This window comes from Triticum aestivum, chromosome 1A (genome assembly GCF_018294505.1).
Source record: "Triticum aestivum cultivar Chinese Spring chromosome 1A, IWGSC CS RefSeq v2.1, whole genome shotgun sequence".
NCBI classification, from domain to species: domain Eukaryota; kingdom Viridiplantae; phylum Streptophyta; class Magnoliopsida; order Poales; family Poaceae; genus Triticum; species Triticum aestivum.
Genome location: NC_057794.1, coordinates 270,032,748 through 270,046,327, shown reverse-complemented (window position 1 = coordinate 270,046,327; position 13,580 = coordinate 270,032,748). Strand labels below are relative to the sequence as shown.

General features: G+C 46.7%; 1 long non-coding RNA gene across 1 annotated transcript; it reads right to left on the bottom strand.

Moving 5' to 3' along the window:
* Nucleotides 1–9,926: 9,926 nt before the first annotated feature.
* On the bottom strand, nt 9,927–13,318 carry LOC123117469 (uncharacterized). Its single transcript, XR_006457395.1, has 4 exons — nt 12,989–13,318; nt 11,424–11,676; nt 11,164–11,210; nt 9,927–10,973 (listed from the first exon to the last, which is right to left on the bottom strand). It is a non-coding gene; the product is annotated as an uncharacterized lncRNA (long non-coding RNA).
* Nucleotides 13,319–13,580: the final 262 nt, after the last annotated feature.

Sequence of the window (13,580 nt, the reverse complement as noted above, 5' to 3'; positions counted from 1 at the left end):
AGACTTATGCCGCTTAGGGCGAGGGCCGGCCCTGTCCGGCTTACAGGCGTGTATCGCGCCCCGAATTCGGCCTTCCGAATACCAGGGGCTTCGCCGAAATTTAAAATTATAGAATTCTATGGCTAAGTGAGAGTGATAAAGCATTATTAGTCTGGTTGCCTTGTTCGTTGTGCTGAGCACCTCCCTCGAAGGACCCAAATATGGGAACAAGAGTGCTCGGGTTTATCCCGAACACCCCAGCACTCGTGGCATGGGGGCAGAAGCCGAGGACTAGCCATCTCTCAGATTGGATAAACGGCCAAACAGAAGGTAATATTTTAAATTCAAACAAGCGTTGCATAGCGCATATGAAACAAGTTTTCATACATACAGGATAAACGAGCAAGTCTCATTCAAATATTACATCTTTTGAACACTTATCCGCGATGAGACGGGCGCCCGATAGAACACCCTCGAAGTACATCTCGGGGTGGCGGTGCTCCTTGCCCTCCGGCGGCCCCTCCTTGATCAGCTTCACGGCGTCTAGCTTGACCCACTGCAATTTCACACGGGCGAAAGCCCGGCGTGCACCTTCAATGCAGACAGATCGCTTGACGACCTCCAGCCGCGGGCAGGCATCCACAAGCCGCCTCACCAGGCCGAAGAAGCTGTTCGGAAGGGCGTCGCCAGGCCACAGCCGGACTATAAAGCTCTTCATGGCCTGATCGGCCGCCTTATGTAGCTCGACCATCTGCTTCAGCTGGTCGCTCATTGGCACCGGATGTTCGGCCTCAGCATACTGAGACCAGAACAGCTTCTCCGTCGAGCTTCCGTCCTCGGCCTGGTAAAATTGTGCGGCATCGGACACACTGCGGGGCAAATCTGCGAATGCTCCTGAAGAGCTCCGGATCCGGGTAAGTAATCGGTAATTTACTTTTACATGCTTGCTTTGCATATAGAAAGCCTTACCCGCCGCTATCTTCTTCATCGCGTCGATCTCTTGGAGGGCCTTTTGGGCTTCGGCCTTGGCACTTTTTACACTCTCGAGGGCCGCGGCAAGCTCAGACTCCCGCGTCTTGGAGTCAAGCTCCAACGCCTCGTGCTTCGCCACGAGAGCCTGGAGCTCTTGCTGCACCTCGCCCACCCGAGCCTCGTGCTTCTCTCGCTCGGTGCGCTCCTTGGCCGCTTTATCTTCGGCCTTGGTTAGCGCTTGCTTCAGGGTCGCCACCTCGGTCGTGGCCCCTGGCAAACATACGATGATCCTGTCATTTTGCAATCGCGTCCTCTTTTATATATACATATCTATAGACAGGGTATTACTTACCCTTGTTCTCCTCGAGCTGCCTCTTGGCAAGGCCGAGCTCTTTCCTGGACCCCTCGAGGTCCTGCTTCAGTACGGCGACCTCCGCAGTCAGTGCGGCGGACGCCAGCAGCGAAGCCTGCATATGCATATTGACACACTTATATTAGACTCCTGCGATATTATTTGATCCTCTGTTCGGCTTTTCTTTGTGAACACCGAACAAAGCATCAGGGGCTACTGTCTATGCGGTAATATTTCTACTACATTTTAAAACACTTACCTCGAAGCCTGTTAGAAGGCTGGCACAGGCTTCAGTCAATCCGCTCTTGGCGGACTGAACCTTCTGGATCACCGCACTCATGATAGTGCGGTGCTCCTCGTCGATGGAAGCGCTGCGAAGCGCTTCCAGCAGATTGTCCGGCGCCTCTGGATGGACAGAGGTCACCGGCACAGGCGTCTTGCCCCTCTTAGAAGGAGGCCGCCTGCCCGAGCCCGGAACCGCTGGAGGGTCCGGCGCGGTGTTCGGCTGAGGGCCGAACTCGGAGCTCTCGGGGGCCCCGTCCCCGCGGCTCCCGGAGTCCGGAAGGTCGCCTTGAGGCGCCTCCAGGACTGTCTCCCCTCGACCCGGTGCCTCTTGAGACAGCACCTCGGCGTCGTCAGCAGGATGAGGGGAGGTGGCGGTCAGGACTGGATCGCTATCCATGTCCGACGAGCCCAGGGAGCCGTCCGATGATACATCGATGCTGGTTCGCGGCGGCCTGCATAATCATGTTCGGCGTTAGGGAAAGCAGTGCGACAAAGGAATGCTATGAGTTACTCTGGTATCCGAATACTTACGATCTCCCCGGGGGCTTGGCCCGGGGCAACCACTCGTCTTCGCCCTCGGCGGCGGCGGTGGAACTGTCCAGAAGGAGAGTCCTCCCCTTCTTGGACCCTTCGGCCTCCCCAGTTGGGGCGGCCTTCCTTTTCTTGTCTCCCCCGCCTGGAGGGGGAGCATCTTCTTCTTCCTCCTCGTCTTCGGGGAAGAGTGTGCCGCAGAGTTATCGGACGATGAGTCCGATAACACCTGGCGCCGGGAACTCTTTCGGGTTCCCTTGGCCTTCTTGGTCTTCTCCGGCACCTTGTAAGGAGCCAGAGTCAGCATTTCCGTCAGGAGAGCGCCCGCAGTATCTTTGGGTAAAGGGGTCGGACAGTCGATCTACCCCGACATCTCCACCCAGTCCTGTCAAAGGCCTGGAGATTAGACCCCGCACATAATTAAGCTAGGGAAAATAAATGTCTTACAGGACGTATTGAACTCACCGAACGCGCTAGGCGCTTTGCACTTAGTCCACGATCCTCGGCGAGAGAAGTAGGGACCTCGGCACCCTTGAACAGCACCTTCCAGACGTCCTTGTGCGTCATATCAAAGAGCTCAGTCAGAGTCTAGTGCTGGGCCGGGTCGAACTCCCATAAGGTAAAATCCCATTGTTGACATGGGAGGATCCGGCGGATGAGCATAACTTGGACTATGTTAACAAGCTTGAGCTTCTTGCTTTCCATACTCCGGATACATTTCTGGAGTCCGTCCAGCTCCACCGATGAACCCCACGATAGGCCCTTCTCCTTCCAGGAAGTGAGCCGTGTAGGGAATCCGGATCGAAACTCAGGGGCTGCCGCCCATTTGGCGTCGCGCGGCTCGGTGATGTAGAACCACGCCGATTGCCATCCCTTTATTGTCTCCACGAAGGAGCCTTCGAGCCATATGACGTTGGGCATCTTGCCCACCATGGCTCCGCCGCATTCTGCTTGTTGGCCTCGTACTACCTTCGGCTTGATATTGAAGGTCTTTAACCACAGGCCGAAGTGGGGCCGGATGCGGAGGAAAGCCTCACACACGATGATGAACGCCCAAATGTTGAGGATGAAGTTCGGGGCCAGATCATGAAAGTCCAGCCCGTAGTAGAACATGAGACCACGGACAAATGGATGGAGGGGAAACCCTAGTCCGCGGAGGAAGTGGTGAAGGAAAACTACCCTCTCGTGAGGTTCCGGGGTAGGGACGATCTGCCCCGCAGCGGGCAGCCGATGCGCGATGTTCGCGGCTAAGTATCCGGCTCCGCGCAGCTTCTTGATGTCTCCCTCCATGACGGAGGAGACCATCCACCTGCCTCCCGCTCCGGACATGGTTGGAGAAGGTTGAGGTGGGAAGTGCGGACTTGGGCGCTAGAGCTCGAGTGTGCGAAAACGGATGAGCAAAGGAGGAAGAAGGCGTGGATAGAAAGGTGAATCCTTATCCCTTTATATGGGCAGACGAAACTAAGCGTCCCCACTCGCCTGGTAAAACTCGCTTATTCCCCAAGCGCCGCAATTGATGGCGTGGTTGGGTTACCCACGCCCGTATTGATGAGAATCCCGTCACAAGGGGACACGATCTCTGCTTTGACAAGACGTGTCGAAGAACTGCCTCGCATTATGTGTGGGGGTGGTTAAAAGAAACGGTTCGAATAATCACCGGGCCATGACGTAACGTCATGCTGCCAAAACAAGCCAGCAAATTAGATCTGCGAAAATATTATTCTCTCTATGGTGGAATGTGGAACTTATTTTGTAGGGTCGGACACTATCCTCGTATTCAAATTCTTCTATGATGTATTCGGAGAAGGAACCCGCCTTGCAATGTCGAAGACAATACTGCGCGCCGGACTCATCGTCATTGAAGCCTGGTTCAGGGGCTACTGAGGGAGTCCTGGATTAGGGGGTCTCCGGACAGCCGGACTATCTCCATTGGCCGGACTGTTAGACTATGAAGATACAAGATTGAAGACTTTGTCTCGTGTCCGGATGGGACTCTACTTGGCGTGGAAGGCAAGCTAGGCAATACGGATATGGATATCTCCTCCTTTGTAACCGACCTTGTGTAACCCTAACCCTCTCCGGTGTCTATATAAACCGAAGGGTTTTAGTCCGTAGGACAACAACCAAACATACAATCATACCATAGGCTAGCTTCTAGGGTTTAGCCTCTCTGATCTCGTGGTAGATGTACTCTTGTACTACCCATATCATCAATATCAATCAAGCAGGACGTAGCGTTTTACCTCCATCAAGAGGGCCCGAACCTGGGTAAAACATCGTGTCCCCTGCCTCCTGTTACCATCCGGCCTGGACGCACAGTTCGGGACCCCCTACCCGAGATCCGCCGGTTTTGACACGGACACTTACTATTCAATTCATTGAGCAAATCATTCTGAGCTTTAAGTACTTGTTCTACTTGAGTGGTAACCATAGAAGCATGTTTACTAATAATTTTAAGTTCACCTTTAACATTATCCATATAATCACTCAAGTGTTCAATCATATAAGCATTATGTTTCAATTGTCTACCAACATAAGCATTAAAATCTTCTTGCTTAACCATAATGTTATCAAATTCATCCAAACATTGGCTAGCAAACTTAGCAGGGGGGATTTCAGCTTTATCATATCTATAGAGAGAATTTACCTTTACTACCTGTGTCGGGTTATCGAGACCGTGTGTTTCTTCAACAGGCGGCAAATTAAGACCATGTATTTCTTCAATAGGAGGTAAATTCCTAACATCTTCAGCTTTTATACCTTTTCCTTTCATTGATTTCTTTGCCTCTTGCATATCTTCAGGGCTGAGAAATAGAATACCCCTTTTCTTCGGAGTTGGCTTGGGAGTTGGTTTAGGAAGTGTCCAATTATTTTCATTAGTCAACATATTATTCAATAAAATTTCGGCTTGATCAACAGTTCTTTTCCTGAAAACACAACCAGTACAACTATCTAGGTAATCTCTGGAAGCATCGGTTAGTCCAATATAAAAGATATCAAGTATTTCATTTTTCTTGAGAGGATGATCAGGCAAAGCATTAAGTAATCGGAGAAGCCTCCCCCAAGCTTGTGGGAGACTCTCTTCTTCAATTTGCACAAAATTATATATTTCCCTTAAAGCATCTTGTTTCTTATGAGCGGGGAAATATTTAGCAGAGAAGTAGTAAATCATATCCTGGGGACTACGCACACAACCAGGATCAAGAGAATTAAACCATATCTTAGCATCACCCTTTAATGAGAACGGAAATAATTTAAGGATATAATAGTAACGAGTTTTCTCATCATTAGTAAACAGGGTAGCTATATCATTTAATTTAGTAAGATGTGCCACAACGGTTTCAGATTCATAGCCATAGAAAGGATCAGATTCAACCAAAGTAATTAACTGAGGATCAACCGAGAAATCATAATCCTTATCAGTAATAAAGATAGGTGAAGTAGCATAAGCAGGGTCATATTTCAGTCTAGCATTCAGAGTTTTTCTTTCAGCTTAGCTAATAATTTCTTAAGATCACTTCTATCATTGCAAGCAAGAAAGTCTCTAGAAGTTTCTTCATCCATAACATAACCCTCAGGAACAACAGGCAATTCATATCTAGGGGGAGAATCTTCCTCCTCACTTTCATCAATATTATCAGTTTCAATAATTTCATTCTCTCTAGCCCTAGCAAGTTGTTCATCAAGAAATTCACCAAGTGGCACAGTAGTATCAAGCATAGAAGTAGTTTCATCATAAGTATCATGCACAGCAGAAGTGGCATCATCAATAACATGCGACATATCAGAATTAATAGCATGTGTAGGTGTCGCAACTTTACTCAAAATAGAAGGTGAATCAAGTGTAGAGCTAGATGGCAGTTCCTTACCTCCCCTCATAGTTGAGGGATAAATCTTGGTTTTTGGATCTTTCAAGTTCTTCATAGTGATAAGCAGATATAAATCCCAAGTGACTCAAAGAATAGAGCTATGCTCCCCAGAAATGGCGCCATAAAATGTTCTTGATAACCCACAAGAATAGGGGATCACAACAGTTTTTGAGGGTAGAGTATTCAACCCAAATTTATTGATTCGACACAAGGGGAGCCAAAGAATATTCTCAAGTATTAGCAGCTGAGTTGTCAATTCAACCACACCTGGAAACTTAATATCTCCAGCAAAGTATTTAGTAGCAAAGCAATATGATAGTAGTGGTAACAGTGGCAAAAGGTAATGGTAGCAAAAGTAATATTTTTGGATTTTATAGTGATTGTAACAGTAGCAGCGGAAAAGCAAATAAGCGAAGAACAATATATGGAAAGGTCGTAGGCATTGGATCGGTGATGGAGAATTATGCCGGATGCGATCGATCATGTAACAGTCATAACCTTGGGTGACACAGAACTAGCTCCAGTTCATCAATGTAATGTAGGCATGTATTCCGAATATAGTCATACGTGCTTATGGAAAAGAACTTGCATGACATCTTTTGTCTTACCCTCTGATGTCTACTACACAACCTTCTTGTAGATGTAGTTGGGCCTCCAAGTGCGGAGGTTTGTAGGATAGTAGCAAATTTCCCTCAACTGGATGACCTAAGGTATATCAATCCGTAGGAGGTGTATGATGAAGATGGTCTCTCTCAAGCAACCCTACAACCAAATAACAAAGAGTCTCTTGTGTCCCCAACACACCCAAAACAATGGTGAATTGTATAGGTGCACTAGTTCGGTGAAGAGATGGTGATACAAGTGGTATATGGATGGTAGACAAAGGGCTTTGTAATCTGAAAATATAAAACAGCAAGGTAACTAATGATAAAAGTGAGCGTAAACAGTATTGCAATGCGCTGAAACAAGGCCTCGGGTTCATACTTTCGCTAGGTCAAGTTCTCTCAACAATAATAACATAATTGGATCACATAACTATCCCTCAACATGCAACAAAGAGTCACTCCAAAGTCACTAATAGCAGAGAACAAACGAAGATATTATGGTAGGGTACGAAACCACCTCAAAGTTATTCTTTCCAATCAATCCGTTGGGCTATTCCTATAAGTGTCACAAACAGCCCTAGAGTTCGTACTAGAATAACACCTTAAGACACAAATCAACCAAAACCCTAATGTTACCTAGATACTCCAATTCACCTCGAGTATCCGTGGGTATGATTATACGATATGCATCACACAATCTCAGATTCATCTATTCAAACCAACACATAGAACCTAAAAGAGTGCCCCAAAGTTTCTACCGGAGAGTCAAGATGAAAACGTGTGCCAACCCCTATGCATAGATTCAAAGGTCCGGAACCCGCAAGTTGATCACCAAAACATAAATCAAGTGGAATCACGTGATTTCCCATTGTCACCACAGATACGCACGGCAAGACATACATCAAGTGTTCTCAAATCTTTAAAGACTCAATCTGATAAGATAACTTCAAAGGGGAAACTCAATCCATTACAAGAGAGTAGAGGGGGGGAGAAACATCATAAGATCCAACTATAATAGCAAAGCTCGCGATACATCAAGATCGTATCAATCAAGAACACGAGAGAGAGGAGAGATCAAACACATAGCTACTGGTACATACCCTCAGCCCCGAGGGAGAACTACTCCCTCCTCATCATGGAGAGCACCGGGATGATGAAGATGGCCACCGGAGAGGGATTCCCCCTCCAGCAGGGTGCCGGAACGGGTCTAGATTGGCTTTCGGTGGCTACGGAGGCTTCTGGCGGCGGAACTCCCGATCTATTGTGCTCTCGGATGTTTTTAGGGTATATGGAGATATATAGGTGGAAGAAGTACGTCAGGGGAGCCACGAGGGGCCCACGAGGGTGGAGGGCGCGCCCAGGGGGGTGGGCGCGCCCCCACCCTCATGGGCAGCCTGGGACTCTCCTGGTCCAACTCCGATACTCCGTGGGCTTCTTCTGGTCCAAAAATAAGTTCCGTGAAGTTTCAGGTCAATTGGACTCCGTTTGATTTTCCTTTTCTGCGATACTCTAAAACAAGGAAAAAAACATAAACTGGCACTCGGCTCTGGGTTAATAGGTTAGTCCCAAAAATAATTTAAAAGTGCATAATAAAGCCCATAAACATCCAAAACAGATAATATAATAGCATGGAACAATCAAAAATTATAGATACGTTGGAGACATATCAGCATCCCCAAGCTTAATTCCTGCTCGTCCTCGAGTAGGTAAATGATAAAAACAGAATTTTTGATGTGGAATGCTACCTAACATATTTCTCTAAGTAATTCTCTTCATTTTGGCATGAATGTTCAGATCCATAAGATTCAAGACAAAAGTTTAATATTGACATAAAAATAATATTACTTCAAGCATACAAACTAAGCAATCATGTCTTCTCAAAATAACATGGCCAAAGAAAGTTCATCCCTACAAAATCATATAGTTTGGTCATGCTCCATTTTCATCACACAAGAACGCTCTCATCATGCACAACCCCGATGACAAGCCAAGCAATTGTTTCATACTTTAGTAATCTCAAACTTTTTTCAACTTTCACGCAATACATGAGCGTGAGCCATGGATATAGCACTATGGGTGGAATAGAATATAATGAGGGGGTTATGTGGAGAAGACAAAAAGGATAAAGTCTCACATCGACACGGCTAATCAATGGGCTATGGATATGCCCATCAATTGATGTCAATGCAAGGAGTAGGGATTGCCATGCAACGTATGCACTAGAGGTATAAATGTATGAAAGCTCAACAAAAGAAACTAAGTGGGTGTGCATCCAACTTGCTTGCTCACGAAGACCTAGGGCACTTGAGGAGGCCCATTGTTGGAATATACAAGCCAAGTTCTATAATGAAAATTTCCCACTAGTATATGAAAGTGACAAAACAAGAGACTCTCTATCATGAAGATCATGGTGCTACTTTGAAGCACAAGTGTGGAAAAAGGATAGTAGCATTGTCCCTTTTATTTTTTATTTGGCCTTTCTTTTTTTATTTGGCCTTTCTTTTTTTATTTGGCCTTTCTCTTTTTTTGGCCTTTCTTCTTTTTTGGGGGACAATGCTCTATTAATGATGATCATCACACTTCTATTTATTTACAACTCAAAAATTACAACTCGATACTAGAACAAAGTATGACTCTATATGAATGCCTCTGGCGGTGTACCGGGATGGGCAATGAATCAAGAGTGACATGTATGATAAATTATGCATGATGGCTTTGCCACAAATACGATGTCAACTACATGATCATGCAAAGCAATATGACAATGATGATGCGTGTCATAATAAACGGAACGGTGGAAAGTTGCATGGCAATATATCTCGGAATGGCTATGGAAATGCCATAATAGGTAGGTATGGTGGCTGTTTTGAGGAAGATATAAGGAGGTTTATGTGTGATAGAGCGTATCATATCATGGGGTTTGGATGCACCGGCGAAGTTTGCACCAACTCTCAATGTGAGAAAGGGCAATGCACGGTACCGAAGAGGCTAGCAATGATCGAAGGGTAAGAGTGTGTATAATCCATGGACTCAACATTAGTCATAAGGAACTCACATACTTATTGCAAAAATCTACAAGTCATCAAAAAACAAGTATTACGCGCATGCTCCTAGGGGGATAGATTGGTAGGAAAAGACCATCGCTCGTCCCCGACCGCCACTCATAAGGAAGATAATAAAATAACACCTCATGTTTCAAATTTGTTACACAACATTTACCATGTGTGCATGCTACGGGACTTGCAAACTTCAAAACAAGTATTCCTCAAATTCACAACTACTCAACTATCACAACTTTGATATCACTATCTCCATATCTCAAAACAATCATCAAGTATCAAACTTCTCTTAGTATTCAATGCACTTATATGAAAGTTTTTATTATATCCCTCTTGGATGCCCATCATAGTAGGACTAGTTTCATAACCAAAGCAAACTAGTGAAACTCCTAACTGATTTGCATTATGAATAATCTCATCGTTAGAAAAATGCAGAATGGAATTGGAAGTGTTGACCGACATACCAATAGTGACCTCAATGTCATGAAGCTTGGCCACCCGCTTGGCGCACCTCAGCTGCATGTCATCAACATCCGGCTGGTCCTGGAAACGGAAGCTCATCCGCCGCCCCTCAGAAACATGATCTGGAATGCCTCCGAAAGCGACGACCACCTCCCGAGTGGGCCCGTTAGGGGTAAGGCCTCCAGCGCCACCCCCAACATGCGGCCAGGTTGCATCACCCAGAGAGGCGCCAAGAACTGCAGGCACCGACCCCGGTGAGCGCGGGGGAAGAGACTGGGCCACCTGCCCACGCTCCCCACCTGACGCGGCCAGCACAGTCGTCGGCCCGCCCAAAGGCGAGCGAGGGGAAGTGAGTGTGAGGGCCGCTTGCCCCTGCTCCCCACCCGACCCTGCCTTCAAGCATGCGGGTGATGCGACCACCCTGGTCGGCGTCAGCTGGAGCATCCCCTATAGCTGAGCAGGTGACTGCCAATCCTCGGGACCCATGGCCGCCGCAGGCACGGCCGCCCCGACCACCGTAGGAGAGGATGGAGTCGAGGCCTCCTGCCGCCTCCCTCGCCCTACCACCGCAGGAGAGGAGGGAACCAAGGCCTCCTGCCCGGCCCCCCCTCCCAAAACGGCCATGTCACCGATCGGCAACACAGACACCTCCACCGTAGTCCTCATCTGTGGCAAGACATCGGAAGGAGAGGGGGAATGAGGGGCCACCTGCCCACGATCCTCTCCCCCCTCGACCGAAGTCATCAAAGTAGCCGACGTCTCTATGCACCCATCGATAGAGCCATCAGCCGCTGCAAAGTCTAAGGGAGGGAGCATGCACTCTAGCACGTCTTCAGACTCCACTCGATCGCTCCATAACCTAGGAGGAGCAGAAGCTGGCTCAAACGAACTGAATCTCACAACATGATAACTATCACACATAAACCTCCAAAACTAGCAACAACTTTCTCCAGCGTCTATTGCCAAAATCGAAGCTTCTCTTCTAGATCATGCAATAAATGCAACTAAAATATAAAGAGTAGTTTGCGCTGATTGAAGTGCACACGTACCATAGTATAAAATCCATTGCAGCCTCCTGCTCCACTTGTGCCGCTATCTATAAATCGAATAAACCTCCAAGTAAGCAATTCAACAAGCGCGGCATGAGCACAAAATAGAAATGAATATATAGTTCAGTAATTCTAGGAATTAATCAAATAGTGGAATCATAATCATATTTTGTAAATACAAATAGATCAAACAAATAAGTACATTGCTGGAGTTATAGGAGGTTAAAAAAGAAATGATAGGATGAGAAATCAGGGCTCACCTGAAGCAACAGAGGTGAAAGATGCAGACCAAGAAAGGATGCCCCTGCCTCTCCCGGCAAGGAGCATGCCTTCGTGAGGCGCCGACCTCAAATCTATCGCTGGAATCTCCTGCCTTTGTTGCTTAGCCATCTAAGTACAAATTCCCCCCAAAATATAGTCATATAAAGGAGATTACTTTCCGATAGTCACGGGAAAAATACAGCCATGACACACCCATTATACGTGTGCATCCACCTGTCGGAGTGATAATCACTGCAAGGAAGTAGGAAATAACCAAATAGTTGTATTACTGCTAAAAGGTGAATATAGTTAACTAGGCTTCTGTAACCAATCGCAAGAAACAAATATGTGTGCACCATGTTACTGATTCGCGGAATAAAAAGCGTGCTTGATCAATACCAGTACAAAAATAAATATGCAAACAAACTAATCTGCAAAAATGGGAGTCAAATTAAGATGCAATTGATGGGAAGACCCCGGGATATTTGTGGAGATGGATAATTGGCTCTTGTAGGTATTCTATCAAGTAGGTTGTGAGCAAACCAGTCTGCTACAGATTCAAATAAATTATGGAGGGAGCAGACGTGCTAGATCGATTTCTATAAATATGCAATGACATATGAGTGATGGCAGGGCTACCTCACCTCCGAAAAGGGATATGAATCCCAACTCGCCTGGCTCCAAATTAGCTTCGTACTGAATCCCTGATTTATTGGAACTACCAAGGACACTACTTCTGAATTACAATCAGATAGCTGCATAGCCCAGCTAGCTAGACTAGGAGGTATGCCTGCTCATACCGTCTTTAGGTGAAGTTAATTTCGTGGCGCACATGACTATCTCCTTAAGCAGATGATGCAACCAACTTCGCACTAATAAACTGAAGAATAATAAAACCGCGTTCCTAACCAATTGGAGTACAAATGGTTCTTGTTTTGCCTCAGGCCACCCGAGCAACTCATCTATAGCCTATTTGGCAATAATGGGAAGAGGGATATGACTTTAAAGGAGGGAATTAGTAGTGTATTGGGCAAGGAATTAGTTTTTACTCCCAATCCTTTGCTTGGTTTCTTTTGGGAATTACTAGGAGCAAGTGAAGGATAAGGATTTCATTGCTTTTATTATTATTATTAGTGGGCCAGAACAACAACTGAATTGTGAAATTGACTAGTAGTATGTTTGTTCCGCATCAATCAACGATATGGATAAACTAGCTGCCGGATCAAGTATATCGTGTGCAGTGAAGTGTTGCCTGCATGCGTCTGATTTATTGTTATATGTGTTTGCTCCTGAAGAGATAGTCCAAGATCTGAGGCAACACTTATAAGGCTACGACCATTGGTAGGCAACATCGAGGCAATGAAGTGGGCTACTGAAGCATATCCAGCTATGGATGCCAGCCTGTGGGATCTCGATCTACACAGGTAGTCAAGCATAATAAAGCAATCGATGGTGAAGTTGTAGCGAGAATCAATCATAGCTCCCGTAAAATAGAATCAAATTGAAAGGGCTGGATCCTGAAGCAAAATCATTTGGAGGCATCTACCGAAAAGCGACGAAGTACCTCTTCACGCAGCAGCCACGCCGCGCTGCCCGCCCGACCATAACCAGCTCATCGGCTAGACAAGGATGCCTCCAACCCCTGAGTCACGGACTGTGCCCGACTATGGCCAGGTGTTTGTTGCTGGCGAGGCGTCGTCCACCACACCGGGCTTGAGAGAACAGCGTAGAGTCCGAGCTCCCGCTGGGCCCACTCATATCGTTGCGGGACGACGGCCGCCGCTCACCTAGCCCCAAACCACTCATCGCCGCCGTTCGTCCCTGGGATCATTTTTTGTTGTTGATTCAGCTGGTAGTCGGCGTGATCCAAACTGCACGACCAAGCAAAAAAAAGCAAAAGGAGGAACTGTCATAAAGAAAAGGTAAAATTACACCACCCCACGGTGCGATGGAGGAATCAGCTATCCAGCTCGATCGACCGACCACTTATTCTTCACCCTGGAACTGTCATATGTATATGTTATTCTTCTATAGACAGAGCAAATCATACGGCTTATTAACAGCAATCATCTGTGTTGTTATTGGTCTTCGCACACATTTCAAATTACATACCTATTTGCCATGTATCACACACATCTTGTTCAGTTGAACTGTTT